Source organism: Staurois parvus, unplaced genomic scaffold (genome assembly GCF_062004578.1).
Source record: "Staurois parvus isolate SC_StPar_1 unplaced genomic scaffold, SC_StPar_1.0 ptg000153l, whole genome shotgun sequence".
Classification (NCBI taxonomy): Eukaryota; Metazoa; Chordata; class Amphibia; order Anura; family Ranidae; genus Staurois; species Staurois parvus.
The window spans coordinates 22,359,644-22,376,302 of NW_028317949.1; the positions used below are offsets into that span (position 1 = coordinate 22,359,644).

Sequence of the window (16,659 nt, forward strand, 5' to 3'; positions counted from 1 at the left end):
AGCATGTCTTTGGAGTGTGGGAGGAAACCGGAGTACCCAGAGGAAACCCATGCAAGCACAGGGAGAACATGCAAACTACATGCAGGAGGCGCCATGGTTGGGAATTGAACCCATGACCCATTTTTACTGCACGGCAGACGTGCTAACCACTAAGCCACTGTGCCTTCCGTAAATTAAATATATACTATATATATATTAGATAGATAGATAGATAGATAATAAATAGATAGATAGATAGATAGATAGATAGATAGATAGATAGATAATAAATAGATAGATAGATAGATAGATTTATATACAATATATATGAAACTAGAAAATCTACAATTTCTGGAGAAATTGTGTGAAGTGTTCTTGCCTCCACCAGTAGTCTACAACTGGAGTGGGCGGAGTAACTGGGCGGAGTAGCTTTTGTCAATCTGCTGCCTGCTCACACACCTGGGTTCCTATGGCAACTCACTCTACAGCAAGAGCAGAGAAGAGCGGTTAAAAACAAACTGCTCCAACTTGCTCACTTCACTGGCGGTTGCCATCTTTATAGTTTTAAAACTATAAATCCTACAGTGAAGAGCTTTATATTGTGATAATCACAAGACCCATACCTCCATTTTGATGCATAGTATGTCTCTGAAATATTAAAAATGAAGGCACAGTCGCAGTTTAGAAATTGCCCTTCAAATTTGAGGTGGCTAGAGTGGAGTTTCAATGAATGTCAATGGGCGGCGTGAGTTGCAAACAAATGTTCATATTGTAAAAACTATCAGGACTATGGCTTAGCCGTAGACATTTTTAGTGGCAGCAGGGATAGCTGAACGTTTTGATATAAGATTTGTGTAGGCGGGCTTGAAAATGAGGGAGTGATGGCAGTTTAGAAATCATGTCCTGATTTTTCAGCTCACACTCTAGCTTTTGTCAGCTCCCATTCTAGTTTTGAACATTCCGCCATTCATTCCTATGGGACCAATTTCACCACACATAAGGGCGATATTTCGTGAACCATTCGGCGAAACGTTCCACAAAGTAATAACACACCAATCGGGAACAATCTGCACGTTTCGGTATATTACTGTCTATGTAGTGTAAAAACTGTGGGAGGAGTTAGGGTGGTAAATTTGGCTATAATAAGAATATATATGTGAGATAACAGTAAGTGGTCGCCATGCAAGTACACTTAATAAAACATAATGCAGAAATCCCTATCAGAGACACCATACAGAGACCAACAGTGACTTTCAAAGCTTCTTTAGTACATTTGATTGTGATCTACACTTGCTAGCTATTGACTTGTGTAAATGACATAGGCGTTTGCTTGTAGTTATGCTTTTAACTATGAAAATGTCATGTCTCACAAAGCAAAATCAATAGAGCAAGTGATCCTGTAACAAGAAAAAGGAGGCTGCTCATCCTCCTGAGAAAGCCATTTGAATAGTTTCCTTTTTCCTGGAACAGGCAGCTGCCTTTCCTGGTCAGAGCAATGTGAAGGCAATGTTTTAGCTCCATCTCTCCCCTTAGGGATCACCCTGAGGTGCCCAATAATAAAAAAAAAAAAAAATCCTGCAGGGACTGAGCAAGGAGGAGGGGGGTGACAACTGGACACTAATGACTTCCATCTGGTGCTGGTCCAGACACCTCCTGAGAAGGAAGGAGTGCAGCTCTTGGCACCAATTGGCTAATTCAATTGACTTGAACAGCATTAACCTCTGTCAGAATATTCATGAGCTGGAGAATGAGAAGCTGTGACACCAGCAGACAGAATGCACTCGGAGAGAGCGAGCATGTGAGTGAGCAGGGAGCGTGCACCGAACTACTGCACTCCATCGATCTGCAGCCTCCTCTGCCATCGCCAGACATTGACAACACACACGGCAGTACTGGAAGCGAGCCTGGAGGAGTGGAGAGCAGGCAAGGCACAGGCACCACTCAGCCTGCTCTGTACAAGCAGCTCGGAATCCCAGGTACAGATCGGGAGCCTTGGAAACATTTCCCGCACAATCAGGAGGACAGAACACCCTGGAAGAAGTCATCAGACTGCAGGTAAAGAAGTTTCCTTCCTTCCCTTGTAAGCCATGTTACATAGGAATGCCTGAGCACATCGTGATGGGAAAGCTTTGCACTACTAGGTAGCTTTTGATATTAGTTGAATAGAAAGTGGGAATCCATCATGATGAGACACAAAGGGGAAGCTTCTTGTGTTACATGTGGAGGTAATGTACTGCTTTTGTTGATTGCAATCTACGGCAAGTTTTTGGTGTTGGCTTCAGCACCCTGGACAGCTCCCCTGAGCATTCCTATAGCACTCCGACTTCTTGCTTTACCTATATGGAAACTCGTAAAATACATTTATTTGTTCCATTTTATGTTTTATATACCACTGAGAACATTTTTATTATATCTGTTGGACAAGTGCAAAAAAAAAAAAAAAGTATCTTGCAGAAATCTTGTGATCTGATAACTTCCGCTGCTCTCTGCCTTTGGACTGCTATCAGTGAGCATTGCTCCCTGCTATCTCTGTGGACTGCAAAACACCTCCAACTGTTATGGAAAAGAAAGAGGTATTATGTAGTCCCAACAAGTGATAACACACTACCTGTGCTAGGGGGACAATTTTGCTCAGTATGGTGGTCACTCTAGGACAAGAAGTGCGTTAATGGTATGATTACCAGATTAAAATAAATAAAATGTGTTACCAGTTAACATTGCTCCCTGCTATCTCTACAAAAACATCCACTTGTTATGAAATAGAGAGAGAGGTGTTATGTAGTCCCAACACAGTGTTATGTAGTGATCACACACTCCCAGTGCTAGGGTGACAATGCTGCTCAGAATGGTGGTCACTCTAGGACAAGAAGTGCGTTAATTGTATGATTACCATATTAAAGTAAATAAAATGTGTTATCAGTTAACATTGCTCCCTGCTATCTCTGTGGACTGCAAAGCACCTCCAACTCTTATGGAAAAGAAAGAGGTGTTATGTAGTCCCAACACAGTGTTATGTAGTGATCGCACACCCCCAGTGCTAGGGTGACAATGCTGCCCAGTACGGTGGTCACCCTAGGACAAGAAGTGTGTTAATGGCATGATTCTCTATCTCTATCTATCCATTCAGTCATATCCGACCCTTGGCGATTGCATGGACCGTCACTCGTAAGTGACTTTTTCCATGAATTCTTTTAGCAATTATTTTACAGGGTAGGTTGAATGGCAATGATTACCAGATCAAAATATATAAAATGTGTTACCAGCTAACATTGCTACCTGCTATCACTGTGGACTACAAAAACATCCACCTGTTATGGAAAAGAGAGGGAGAGGTGTTATGTAGTCCCAACACAGTGTTATATAGTGATCACACACTACCGGTGCTAGGGTGACAATGCTGCTCAGTATGGTGGTCACCCTAGGACAAGAAGTGTGTTAATGGCATGATTACCAGATTGAAATAAATAAAATGTGTTACCTGTAAACATTGCTCCCTGCTGTCTCTGTTGTCTGCAAAACACCTCCCTCTGTTTAGGAAACCTGTTATGTAGTCCCAAAATAGTGTTGTGTAGTGTCAATCCACTCCCCCTGCCATGGTGACAATGATTCTTAATATGTTTATCACCCTAGGGCAAGACGTGTTAATGGCATGATTACCAAGTTGAAATTCATTTTAAAAAGTGTTATCAGTTAACATTGCTCCATGCTATCTATGTGGACTACAACCCCCCCTCCATTATAGAGAAGAGAGGAAGGTGTTATGTAGTCCCAACATTATCTAGTATCAACCCACTCCCTGTGCCAGGGTGACAATAATGCTCAATATGTTTATCACCCTTGGGCAAGACATGTGTTAATGGCATGATTACCAAGTTGAAAAGAGTTTTAAAAAGTGTTATCAGTTAACATTGCTCCATGCTATCTATGTGACTACAAACAACGCCTTCTTTTTATAGAGAAGAGAGGGAGGTGTTACATAGCCCTAATATGGGGTTATGTAGGGTTAACACAATCCCAGCCTTAGGGTGACAACGCTGCTCAGTATGGTTGTCACCCTAGGACAAGAAGTGTGTCAATGGCAGGTTTACCAGGTTGAAATAAATATAAAAAAGTGTTATCAGTTAGCACCACTCGCTGTTATCTCTGTGGACTACAAAACACACACCCCTATTTTGGAGGCGGGTGTTATGTAGTCCTAACACAGTGTTACGTACCTTCCCTACGTTGACAAGGCTGCTCAGTATGGTTGTCACCCTAGGACAGGAAGTGTGTTATTGCCATTAGGTTGAAATAAATACATTTTTAAAAAAAACTGTGAAAAAAAAGGAATGCAGCCAACACATCTAAGGACAGGTAAGCTGCAATACTATTCATTTTTGGTCTTGAGTTTAGATAGCTAATAGCTATTACATAAAACACCCAACTCTTCAGTGATGTCCAGAAAAGTTACTTCAACTTCCCAATGAGCGTGTCTATCTGCTTTATTATGCAGAGGGGCATGTCGACCTTTGCTGTGCTCCCTGAGACTCCTTCCCATTACCTGTAAGTTATTGACTTGTGCTTGTTAACTTTTCATCTGAAATATATTCCTGCAGAGCCCCGAGTGGCAATATCCAGGTCACCCTGTTCCCGAGAGATTGATAACAAAAGCAATAGATCTCTGATTATGTTGAAAGATTGGTACCAAGCAGGGCGAATAAAAGGGGAAAAATTGTCTGCTAGTAGAAGAGAAATTGAATCCAGTTGTTAAGAGCAGTTATCAGACTTGCTCTACGCAGTAGAAGAATGGAAGAGAATAAGACTTTTTAACCATTAAAACATTTTACTCCACAGAGAGAGTTGAAGCAGATTATTGGCAGGGAAATACAACGCTGCTTAAAAAAAGGCAGGCAGCTGATTCTCAGGGAAGCCAAAGGGTCCTGCTAGACTCAGTTTGACAAAAAAAAAAAAAAAGACTGTCAGGCAATCTCTGCCAAAGCTTGCTGTAAACATGGAATAAAGATTTCATTGTATGGGATCTGACTGGAATAATTATGCGCTTAATTGTTTATTCTGATAGGGGACTCTGTCATCAGTAGTGTTTTGTATCTGGACCATCAAGAAAATGCTGAAATTAATAGCAGTACATTTCCATTGCTCATTACATGAGATGATATTATTTTATATTAAGCAAGTCTAGTTAACAGCATGGGTTTTTTTTTATTTTGGAGTGTATTTTGTTTTTTTTTTATTTTGAAGTGTACACTTAGACTGCTTTTTGCTCAACCATTAGCATCTGCAAGTGACCGTTTTACAGATAAGAGACAAGAATAAATTGCTGTTTTCTCTCAAAATGCATTTTATGTTTAACCCAAGACCCTACAGTCCTCTTTATGTCTGTATGTTTACAGTTGCCAGCGTATGAAAATCCAAAAAGCATACTAGTAGGTTAATTGGCTTCTGACCAAACTGGCTGGAAAGAGTGTGTGATTATATCAGTCTGGTAAGGACTGAAGCTTTTTTTGGGGCAGGCACTGATGTCAATTCTTCTATGTATTCTTCAAGGCACTCCAATATATCAACGCTACACAGATATGGCATATAAATGAAATGATTTCCAGGGACACTTTAAGCTGAGCTGATGAATTGCAGCCAGACATATGCAATAATCCCTTAGCTGTGCAGTGCTGTTGTTGTAGCTGATTATACCACCATGAACTTAAAGCTGAAGTATGGCCAAAAATGATTCTTGACCATTCATACAATAAAAATAAGTTAGCTGTAGTGCAGGGGAGGATGACAATTCATGGGGCCCCCGGGCAATAGGGGATCATGGGGCCCCTGTGTCCTTGCCCACACTCAAAGCACACCCAAAAAAGCCTATAAGAAGGTACCAGGGCGTCCTCTACTGACCCTGGACCTTTGGGCAGTGCCCGAGTGCTCTAATGGTCAGTCCGCCCCTGCTGTAGTGAAATGTACCCCATCTCTGGGCACTGCAGTGTTTGCTATATATCTAACTGTTATCCAGGCAGCAGTCACCTGATACTATCAAATATCTGGTGCTGAGACTGGTATTATCATCTGCAGTGCACTGATCATTGTGGATCCCTTGCTCAACATCTCCTTCATTCATAAAAAGCCTTGCATTTTTTTAAATAAATGCAAGGCACTTTAAGATTGGAAGAGGGGAGATTATGAAATTCATCCATACCTCCTTCTATCACAGAGTGCTTTGCATTCCTTGAAAATAATTCAAGGATTTTTATGAATGGATAAGGTGCTTAACATGTAATCAGTGTACTAAGTGCACTGCAGCCAGAACAATAAGACTCAGCATTGGATGTTTGGCATTGTCAGTAGACTGCTGACTGAGTAAAACAAAAATATGTGACAAAAGCTGCGATAGCCACAGATGGTGCACTTCCAACTTTTTTTTACTATGCAAATGCACTAAAAATCCTTTTGTCATACTTCATCTTTAAAGGATAACTTCACCTGTCAACAAAAAATAATAAATGCACATTTTTTGCAGGTAAAAACTACTTTTTTTGTTTTGGGAGCCTGGAAAGCATGGCATCAGTGGTTCTGCAGACCTGTTAGTATGTATCTGCTTGCCCATACAAGGTACAAGCACACAGATATACTAACAGGAAGAATCAATGAACTACCGCAGCACTCAACAGTGCTGTGGTAGTTCATTGAGAACTACAAGATGACAGTTGTAAAGGTGACTTGTAGTCTTCCCAGTCACAGAACACTGTGAATGGATGATGCAGCCGGGCAGGTGGAGATCACCACAGCCACTTTTTTTAAAATTGTGACAGCTATCGTGGGATGAAGATCCAGAAGATAGCAGTTGGTTTTCGTGCATGAAAGTGCATTGTATTAAATTAGGCTGGAAAACACCTTATTGCCCAAAAATATAAATTCTGCTAATTTTTTTTACTGTTCTATGATGAAACAAAGATTGGAATAAAATAAGTCTCATTGTTGGTGTCAGTGGCAGTAATACTAATTTCCAGCATTGGTGTTACTGGTCGCAATAGTAGCCACAAGATCTGGTGTCAGCAGATTGGTGTCGGTGACTGCAACAATATTCCCTAGCATGTGTCTGTTATTTCAATAAAAATCCCATCATTGGTGCTCATGACCAAAATAATAACCCCCAGTACTAGTGTCAGTGGGCACAATAATAACCCCATCCATATATGTTAATGATACCATTGTTGCACATGACTGCAATAATATCTTCTAGCATTGGTGCCAGTGACTGCAATAATAGCCCCTGCACTGGTGCCAGTGACTGCAATAATAGCCCCCAAATTGGTGGTCAGTTGCATTACTATTTAAACCCGTCTGCATTGGTGGTGAGTTGCAATGCTGATAGGACCCTACATTAGTGGTCAGTGGCAGGAATTATTAATCCCCCTCTCCACATTGGGGGTCAGTTGCAGTGTAAATTAGACCTACGTATGTTGAAGAATTGGGGTGACCATCGGGTGGTAGGAGGTCAAGACCCAGTTAGTAACAAAGTGCCACGTCCCTACATAAGGATTTTTGGGAAGAAGAATATGAGATGGACTTTTTAGGCACAGCGACTCAGTACACAAAAAGATACAATCAATCTTCCTTTATTACTATCACATCACCTCTAAAATGTATCTTATATACAATTACATTGCACAATTAGTCCACAGCTAATATTCCATAACCCACCAACCACATAGATTGATTTCCAATGAATAGTTACAGTACAGATGGTATCGACAAATTATTCCTTCAAGAAGGTAAGGGATATTCAAATTGTGCCTAAATTAGACCTTCCTCTACAGATAAATTGTTGGACAGTGGCAGCTTGAATTACATGGAAACCTAGGATCATATAGTTAGATGATACCCCATTGCCCTATATGGTTCCCTATGTGCCAAAATCACCCAGAAATGAGGACGCCAAGTGCTTTTATATGATTTTACTTGTCTGATATGTTCACCGTGCTTTTGCTTAACCTCCCCACGATCTATGTGATCAAATAAAGTACTCTTTGTAATTATTGAACCTACATTACTCCGCGTGGATCTTTAAGTAACCTCTTTTTTCCAGGTGGTGTTGCTCTTGTCACACTACCACATTGTTTACTGGCAGTGTGAATTTCCCTCTCTTTAGTTGCTTTTGGTAGCGCTGTTAATTTCCAGATTGCTGGTCAGGGGGAGTGCTGTTAACCAGCCACATTGGTGGTCAGTGGCAGGGTTTTTTTAACCACACTCAGTTTTACTTACCTGGTCACCTGCTTCCACATCACTCTTGGGCCACATTGGTGCCATGACTGCAATAATAGCCCCCAAATTGTGGTCAGTGGGATTACTATTTAAACCCATCTTCATAGGTGGTGAATGCAGTGCCGATAGGACCCTACATTAGTGGTCAGTGGCAGGAATAATTAATCCCCCCTCTCCACATTGGGGGTCAGTTGCAGTGTAAATTAGACCCTCCTCTACAGATAAATGTTTGAGAGTGGCAGTGTGAATTGCCCCCTCCTCCTTAGTTGCTTTTGGTAGTGCTGTTAATTCCCAGATTGCTGGTCAGGGGGAGTATTGTTAACCAGTCACATTGGTGGTCAGTGACAGGGGTTTTTAACTGCACTCAGTGTTTACTTACCTGATCACCTGCTCCCACATCAATCTCTCTCCTTAATGACATCAAGCCATGACAGGTCCACTTGACAGTATCAGATTCATTTCATTGCAGAGGTGCAGAGATCATCCCAGAACCTGGCACCCCGAAGCCACTGTGCAAGTTGCCCGGCAAGTGGTGGACCGAGCCACTTAGGGTCTATTTGTAAAACTTTATTTGGATGAATGTCATGTATTTGCCCAGGCTCCAGCAATTATCCTCACAGTTTCTCTAATAATATGACCTCCTATGATTATTAGCTTCATCTAGTGTCCAAAATATTGTATATTTTTCTGATATTTGGTATTTTGGTCAATAGATGAAGCTAACGATCATAGGTCATCATAGTGTTAAAGAAAATGCAAGGACAATTGGTGCAGCCTGGGTGAATGCTTGTGACATTTATCCAGCAAATGATTTATAAATAGACCCCTTTGTGTGCTTCATCGTCCTTTGTCACATGACCATACTCTGTCAGTTATCACTTTGTATGGCACCATTTAGTCCAAGTCCAAAACAAGTGTTTACATCCTGACCTGTGTGCTGATTAAGCTCAGCTGGAGCTTAGTGTTAAAGTGAACCTAGCTGCTAATTAGCCGCTGGATTGCTTTTACGGGCATTGAAAGAAGGTCTCCTCCTCTCACCACCTTCAACCGCCTTCCAGGGCTCTCCCACTGAGGAGCCCGGGACTGAAGCCGGCTGACTATAGAGATGACAGAGAACTGGAATGTCCCTGATCATTTCTATGGCCTAAGAAAACAGTATTTTGACACTTCCAGTTTTGGTCTAATTTAACAGAGTGTTGACGGCTTGTGAAAACATCAGATCAATTTATCTTGGTTTTATCTGATGCTTTGAAGGGCAGAGGAGAGATTTGAGGTCTAATAGACCCCATATCTCTCCATAAAGAGGATCTGTCACTGTTCCAACTATCATAATGGTTGTTGTGTATCTCTTGTGATAGCACTAAAATTGATTAAAAATATAATAAATTAAGGAGACAGTATAAAAATAATATTTAAAAAGTATAAAGCTTCCTTGTCCCTCTGTGCTCACACACAAAGGCAAACGCTTACAAAGGTTGCACACGCATATGTAAATGGTGTCTGCAACTGTCATAGCAAGAGCAATAATTTGAGCACCAGACCTCCTGTGTAACTCTAAACTGGTAACCTGTAAAGGCTTTTAAAGCATTTTTCAAGGACCATAGTTTTTTGCCATTCCACAAGTGTGGGCAATTTTAAAGCGTAACAGGTTATGTTTCTATTTACTCAGCATATCATCATCTTTTATATTTTACCAGTGGTTATTATATTGTGCTTTTCTGCATTACAATTTGTTAAAGTGTATTTTTTCCCCAAAAAGTTGTGTTTGAAAAATTGCTGCGCAAATATTGTGTGGCATAAAACATTGCAACACCCACCATTTTTTTCCCTAGGGCCTTTGATTTAAAAAAAAATAATATATATATATAAAATTATATATATGGCAATATTTATATAGCGCCAACAGTTTGCTCAGCGCTGTACATTATAATGGGAGACAGTACATGAGACAGTACAGTAACAATACAATACACGAGGGGTTCGAGGGCCCTGCTCCTTGGAGCTTACAATCTAGGATACAATCTAGGATATATAATATTTGGGGGTTCTAAACAATTTTCTGGAATGCTGATTTTAACAAGTAGGAGAGGAATGTCAGAATTGGCCTGGGGCTGAAATGGTAAATGCTCATGACAACAACATTGTGCTGATTTTTTTTTTTTTTAATTTTTGACTAAATGTTGGCTTTAATAAGATAGTGCTTGTGGGAATATATTTATTGGAACAAGCGGATTTCAATACATTAACAGTTGATAAGTGAGTCATAGTGCACTACCAAGTCAGATTCCAATTTTAGGGTCATTGCTAAAGTCTCCAATCTCATCAAGGATTTTAGTCAAAGGTAAAACTCAGATTCCTTTATCAACGCTAACAGTGCATCCAAGGATCTGCAATACCAGGCTATTGCATTCTGATTCTGAAGAATATTGGGCAGGAGGGGGCCAAGAGGGCCACCCATGAAGCAAATATTGGCTCGTCCATCAGGAACCTGATGAAATATGCACAAATACACACTTAAATGATATAACTGATCATAGTCATTATCACAAAACATTGGTGTGTGTTTTTGTGTAAGTTACCTGTTATCCCAAGAAATCAAACACCATATATGCTGGTTCCAGGTCAGAGACTCAGCAAATTGAAACCAAATAATAATGATGACTGCCCCAGAGCCTGTTCCCTCAAAATAAGTCAACAGTGGCAGACCTTATATTTCTATCTTGACAGGCTATTTTTAACAATAAGGTAAAATGCTGGCTAGTGAAGGGATGTTTATCCGGATGATTGACAAAGCAATGGCAACTGTTTATTCAACTGCAGTAAGTAAAGGTGTTAGCACGCCAATCAATGATTTTAGTAACAGGATGTACAGCAAGGGACATAACCTCTCAGCAGGATATTTTTCAATTCATGTTGTCAGTAACTGATATTTTCTTCAAACAGTGGCCAAAACAGGAAATTGATGGATCACTATGTGTATTACTTTCCTCTTTCTGATTTAGTGGAATACTAGAAGCAGAAGAACAGAATTTTTATGTGAAAGAAATGTCTTGCTGGGTGATTTACTAATCAGGACAGTCCTGGGGTAGTACAAGCAGGATTTAAAAATGCACATCTAACATTATTTTAAACACATATTATACCGTGCATGCCTGCAGTTTGACACTGCTTGATCATAGGGACTGATTTACTAAAGGCAAACAGACTGTTCACTTTGCAAGAGACGTTGCACTAGTGAATGAAGTGAAGCTCTGCTGACTTTCATCATCCAATTATCTGCTAGAAAAAATCCTGTTTTTTGATGTTCCTTGCGTGCAATTGGGTATTCTTTGCCAAGTGAAATTTTGCCTCATTTACTAGCTGTTGTGAAATTCCCTTGCATGGTGCAACTTCCCTTGGGAGTGAACAGCCTATTTGCCTTTAGTAAATCAACCCCATTGCATGAGTAGGTTTTCATAAATCTGGTGAGTTTTTTTCCAACATAGTCCATATGGTAAAAGGGATAGCCTACTATCTAGATCATTGGTCTCCAAACTGTGGCCCAGGGGCCAGATGAGCCCTTTTGCTTGCTTTTATACGACCCTTGAGGCAATATTTCATCCGCTGACACCACCAATGGGCCATATTTCCCCCCACTGACTGCAACAAAAAGGCACAATTCTTCCAAATGACACCAATGATGAGACACAATTCCTTCCAATGACACTAATGATGGGGCACAATTCCTCTCAATGACACCAATGATGGGGCACAATTCCTCTCAATGACACCAAAGGTGGGGTGTTGTTTACTCCCACTGCTGCGGAGACATTTTCTACTTACAATGGCCACAGTCCGGCCCTCCTAAAATCTGAAGAACAGTAAACTGGCCCTTTGTTTAGAAAGTTTGGAGACACCTGATCTAGATAATACAAACCTGGGTCCCATCACATGGGAAAAATAATAATACTCTACTGCCAGATGTCCACCCATCTGTATATGGACATTATATAGTCCAAGTTAATTGTATAAAGGAGTACAGGGGGTGTGTACAGGATATGGAACCATGCCTTTTCACAGTGGGGGATTCCAGTGTCTGGAAAGGTATTTAGATTTATTCTATGTCATCTAAGGGAAAAAGAATGATGTCAAATTGGAAGTCACTATCGTCTGAAGAATTTAGACATTCATACTGTTTTTATAAACTGGAATGTTATAGATGCAAAAGAAATAAGCGCACTGGTTTATTTTGCAACTTTAGTTTATCAACAAGCTCCAAGCTACATATTTCCTCTAAACAAGTGAAATATGTGAACATACCTGAGTTTAATAAAAATGTCCTTCATTTCTCAATGAATTGAATTGCTATACAGCTTACTAAAGAAAGGGCGAGAATATGTGTATTATGAGTGCACTATATGAATTGTAGGTATAGTGGTAGGCTTTGTAGTTATTGGATTTGCTATAACTAAATTACTAAGAACTTAAATAAGGTTTTTCATTCTAACAATTGGGACTAGGATTTATATTTATTATTCAAACTTAAATATGTATTATATGGACTCCTACTATGAATGTATGATTAATATAACAACTACTGTACAACAATGGATACAAAGTGTATTGAATGCAAGTCAATGACAGCGAACCTGCAAAAATTGAAATGCTATATACTGTAAATGTTGCAGTGTATCAACCATTTAATTATTGCCAGACAATTAAAGTCCTCTCTAGCAAAAACTTTTAGTTTTGTAAAAGTAAGAAGGAACAACAAGATTTTTAGGAAAAAGCAGCACATAATACACACATTAACATTTTTTAAGTACACAGTTACTCTGAGCTGTTAACCCCTTCCCAGCCAGTGTCATTAGTACAGTGAGAGTGTATATAGTATTGTCACTTATTACTGTATTAGTGGCACTGGTTATGTCTCTATCATTTAGTCAGTGTCAGTTAGTGTCAGATTACCTAAAAAAAAAAAATTTATATATATATGTGACTTGCGAGCCAAACCTACTAAATTAATTTAATGGATCGCCAACATTAAACACATAACTTCAACTGTGCAAATTAAATAATATACCTCTGAATGTAGCGCTCCTTATTTCCAAAATACCAAAATAATATATCCCTCCTTTGATATACCACACCATAAAAAATCAATAATAACTGGTGACAGTGTTATATAATCAAAATATAGTGCCATAAAATCAATTAGAATTTTTTTATATAAATAATATTAGTCCCATCAATCCAAAATAGTCCAATATTAGTGATAAGGTGATCATTAATTATCAACTTGTGACTTTCCGTGAATCCTCCAATTGATAAAGATATATGCTCACCTCCTTTCAGATTGCCTGCTACACTATCACAATCCCACTACAAGTCACTGGTCACCGCCATTACTAGTTTACAAAAATAAAATAAAAATGCCATTATATATACACCATAGCTTGTAGACGCTTCATGCAAACCAAACAATATACATTTACTTTTTTTTTTTTTTTTACCAGACATGTATCAAAATACATTTTTGGCCTAAATGTATAAAGAAAGTAGCAGAAAGTAAAAATTGTTTTTTTTTTTCAAAATATTCTGTCTTTCTTCGTTGATATAGTATATGATAAAAACCCCAGTGGTGTTCAAATACAACCAAAATAAAGCTCTATTTGTGTGAAAAAATGAAATACCCACAAAAATTTAAATGCCATATACTGTAAATGTTGCAGTGTTTCAACCACAGCTGGCACCATTGAATTATTGCTAGACCATTAAAGTCCTCTCCAGCAAAAACTTTATTTAGTTTTGTATAAAGTAGTTAAAGTTTGGTTTCCTGTCTGATTTTTACTGAGCATCTTTCTCCACTAGGATAATTCTCCCTATGCTGCTTGTTATATATTCAGTATTGAAACAGCGATTTGTCCCTTCAACTTTTTTATTTTGAGTAAAAGCCGCCAGCTGAAAGCAATATATGAAAAAAAACTTGTTGCAATTCTTAGTCTGTTTGGTTTCGAAGACCAGAAGATATTATCACATATTCTGTCACATTTACAGCATATCTATTTCATGTCTGGAAATCACAGATAGCAAAAATAATGTCTTCATTCAGTATCTGAACAAGGAATAAAAGAAAAATGGTATGCAGTGCATTTGTGTTAACTAGATCCATAAACCTTTTAAAAGTAAAATGGAAACAATTCAATTCAACTTATTTATAAGTGTATGTGCATAAATACATAGTACCCCATTAAGCTATTTTTATTTCACTCACGCAGTATAATTTTTTTACATATCTATGTATTCATTGGTGCAATTTAGCATGACTAAATGGAAGTTAAAAGCTTTGCAGTAATGTTAGCTCACACGGTCCACATGTCATTCATGATCCACTATGCTATGTATTCATGTGTACACAGGCAGGAGGTAATCATATTGCCTAACTTTCTGTTTCAGTGTTATCTCCTGCTTGAACCATATGGACATTTTATATACTCTCAATTTCATTACTTAGCAATTTCCATTTGATCTTAATAATGTGATACTTCAAAGTATGCCTAGTGGGATACTGCTACAGTACATTAAAGTATTTAAATGACTTGTCCTTCAACCTACCAACAGGCAGTATATGCTTCACCTTAAAATTAAGTTTTAAACGGGAGATTTAGACATAAACCTGGAATAGTTTGAAGTACATCTGATTATAAATGACATGCTGTGTTAAGTTGCTGTAAATGTGGCTTTATGATAGAATATATACATATATGTATAGTTATATACTGTACGGCTTGTATGAGAACTTAAAATCCAACTGTATTAAGAGAGTAAATATTACATTGAAGCAGCTAAGCATAACAACAGTATCTTAGGATAATTAACTAATTCTAAAGCTAATATGCATTGTGTTGGTTTCATTTGATGGGTCTACCTTGTATTACTAAATGACTATGAGACAGCACACACCCACCATAATACAAAACCCAATTAAGTCGTTTCACAATCCTTCCCCTGAAGTACCAACATAAAATATATAAAAGACTTTAAAAAAAAAAACACAAAGTCCAATAAAAGTCCAAAACCAAGAAGAATGTACAAAAAGACTGTGGACTTATTTTGTACATTCTTCTTGGTTTTGGACTTTTATTGGACTTTGGGTTTTTTTTTTTTGTTTTTTTTTAAGTCTGTTTTATATATTTTACCTTGTATTACTGTCAGAGAAGATTTCAGGTAGTTAATAGAAGTCTCCAGTAAAATTTCAAAATCTCAGGATCAGCGTCTGTGCCCTGCAAGTTGTTGCAGGGAAAGCATAGGGAGAGATTACGGTCAGTTAGGAAACTGTACTCTGATTGCTAGTTCTTTGGGCAATCAACCCCTTTGTTACCTTTTTTATTCTTATTATTTGGATCTTTTTGGCTTTCATTTTATTTTGTGGTTGATCTGAGGTCAGCAGAAACCTTTTGTGCTGTATGGCTTCCCTTTAAGCACTTCAGGACTGCCCACCTGCAGTGTACTGCAGACGGGTGGCCTGTACAGTCACAGTGACATACCTGTACATCAATGGCACTTTCCTGGTACAGGGTGAGCCTACACGCCCCCACCCATGACTCCCTCTGTGATTAGACACAGCAGGATTTTGTCACCAGGTCCTCGCAAATGATTCATGGCTGGAACCTGCAGATTAGTTGTTTCCAATCAAAGCCTAGAGCCATGTGTTAACAATCAACACAGGACTCTGTACAGAGGGAACAATCTTTGAGGGAACTGAGGGTTCTGTACTAAGGGAATGATCTTTGAGGGAACTGAGGGCTCTGTACTAAGGGAATGATCTTTGAGGGAACTGAGGGCTCTGTACTAAGGGAATGATCTTTGAGGGAACTGAGGGCTCTGTACTGAGGAAACAAAGAGATTTTTAGAAAAAAGCAGCATATAATACACACATTAACATTTGTTAGGTACACATTTAACTCTTTTACTACCCCAAGATGTTACACTTTTCCCAGACAGTGTCATTAGTACAGTGACAGTGTATAGTATTGTCACTGATCACTGTATTAGTGTCACTGGTGATGTCTCTATCAGTTAGTCAGTTCCTACCCAGTGTCAGATTACCTAATGCACACAGGTCCACAAGTCACTGATCACTGCCATTACTAGTTTAAAAAAAATAAAATAAAAATTCCAATATCTATACCATAGTTTGGTACAAAAAATACCCAGTAAGTGTATTTTTATTGGTTTTTATAAAAGCTATAGTGTTTACAAAGACATGTATCAAAATACAGTTTGTCCTAAATTTATAAAGAAAGTAGCAAAACGTAAACAATATTTATTTTTCAACATTTTAGGTCTTTTTTCGTTTATATAATATATAATAAAAAAACCTTGTGGTGATCAAATACAACCATAATAGAGCTCAATTTGACTGCATAATTACCAGTTAAATTA

The 16,659-nt window shown here is 38.7% G+C and overlaps 1 protein-coding gene across 2 annotated transcripts in view; it reads left to right on the forward strand.

Moving 5' to 3' along the window:
• The first annotated feature begins 1,471 nt into the window (after nt 1–1,471).
• CDH20 (cadherin 20) overlaps nt 1,472–16,659 on the forward strand; it is a 472,975-nt gene continuing 457,787 nt past the window's right edge. For both annotated transcript variants that reach the window (XM_089674847.1, XM_089674848.1), the window contains exon 1: nt 1,472–2,034. The gene's annotated coding sequence lies outside the window, so the exon portion shown is untranslated. The remainder of the gene's footprint in view (nt 2,035–16,659) is intronic.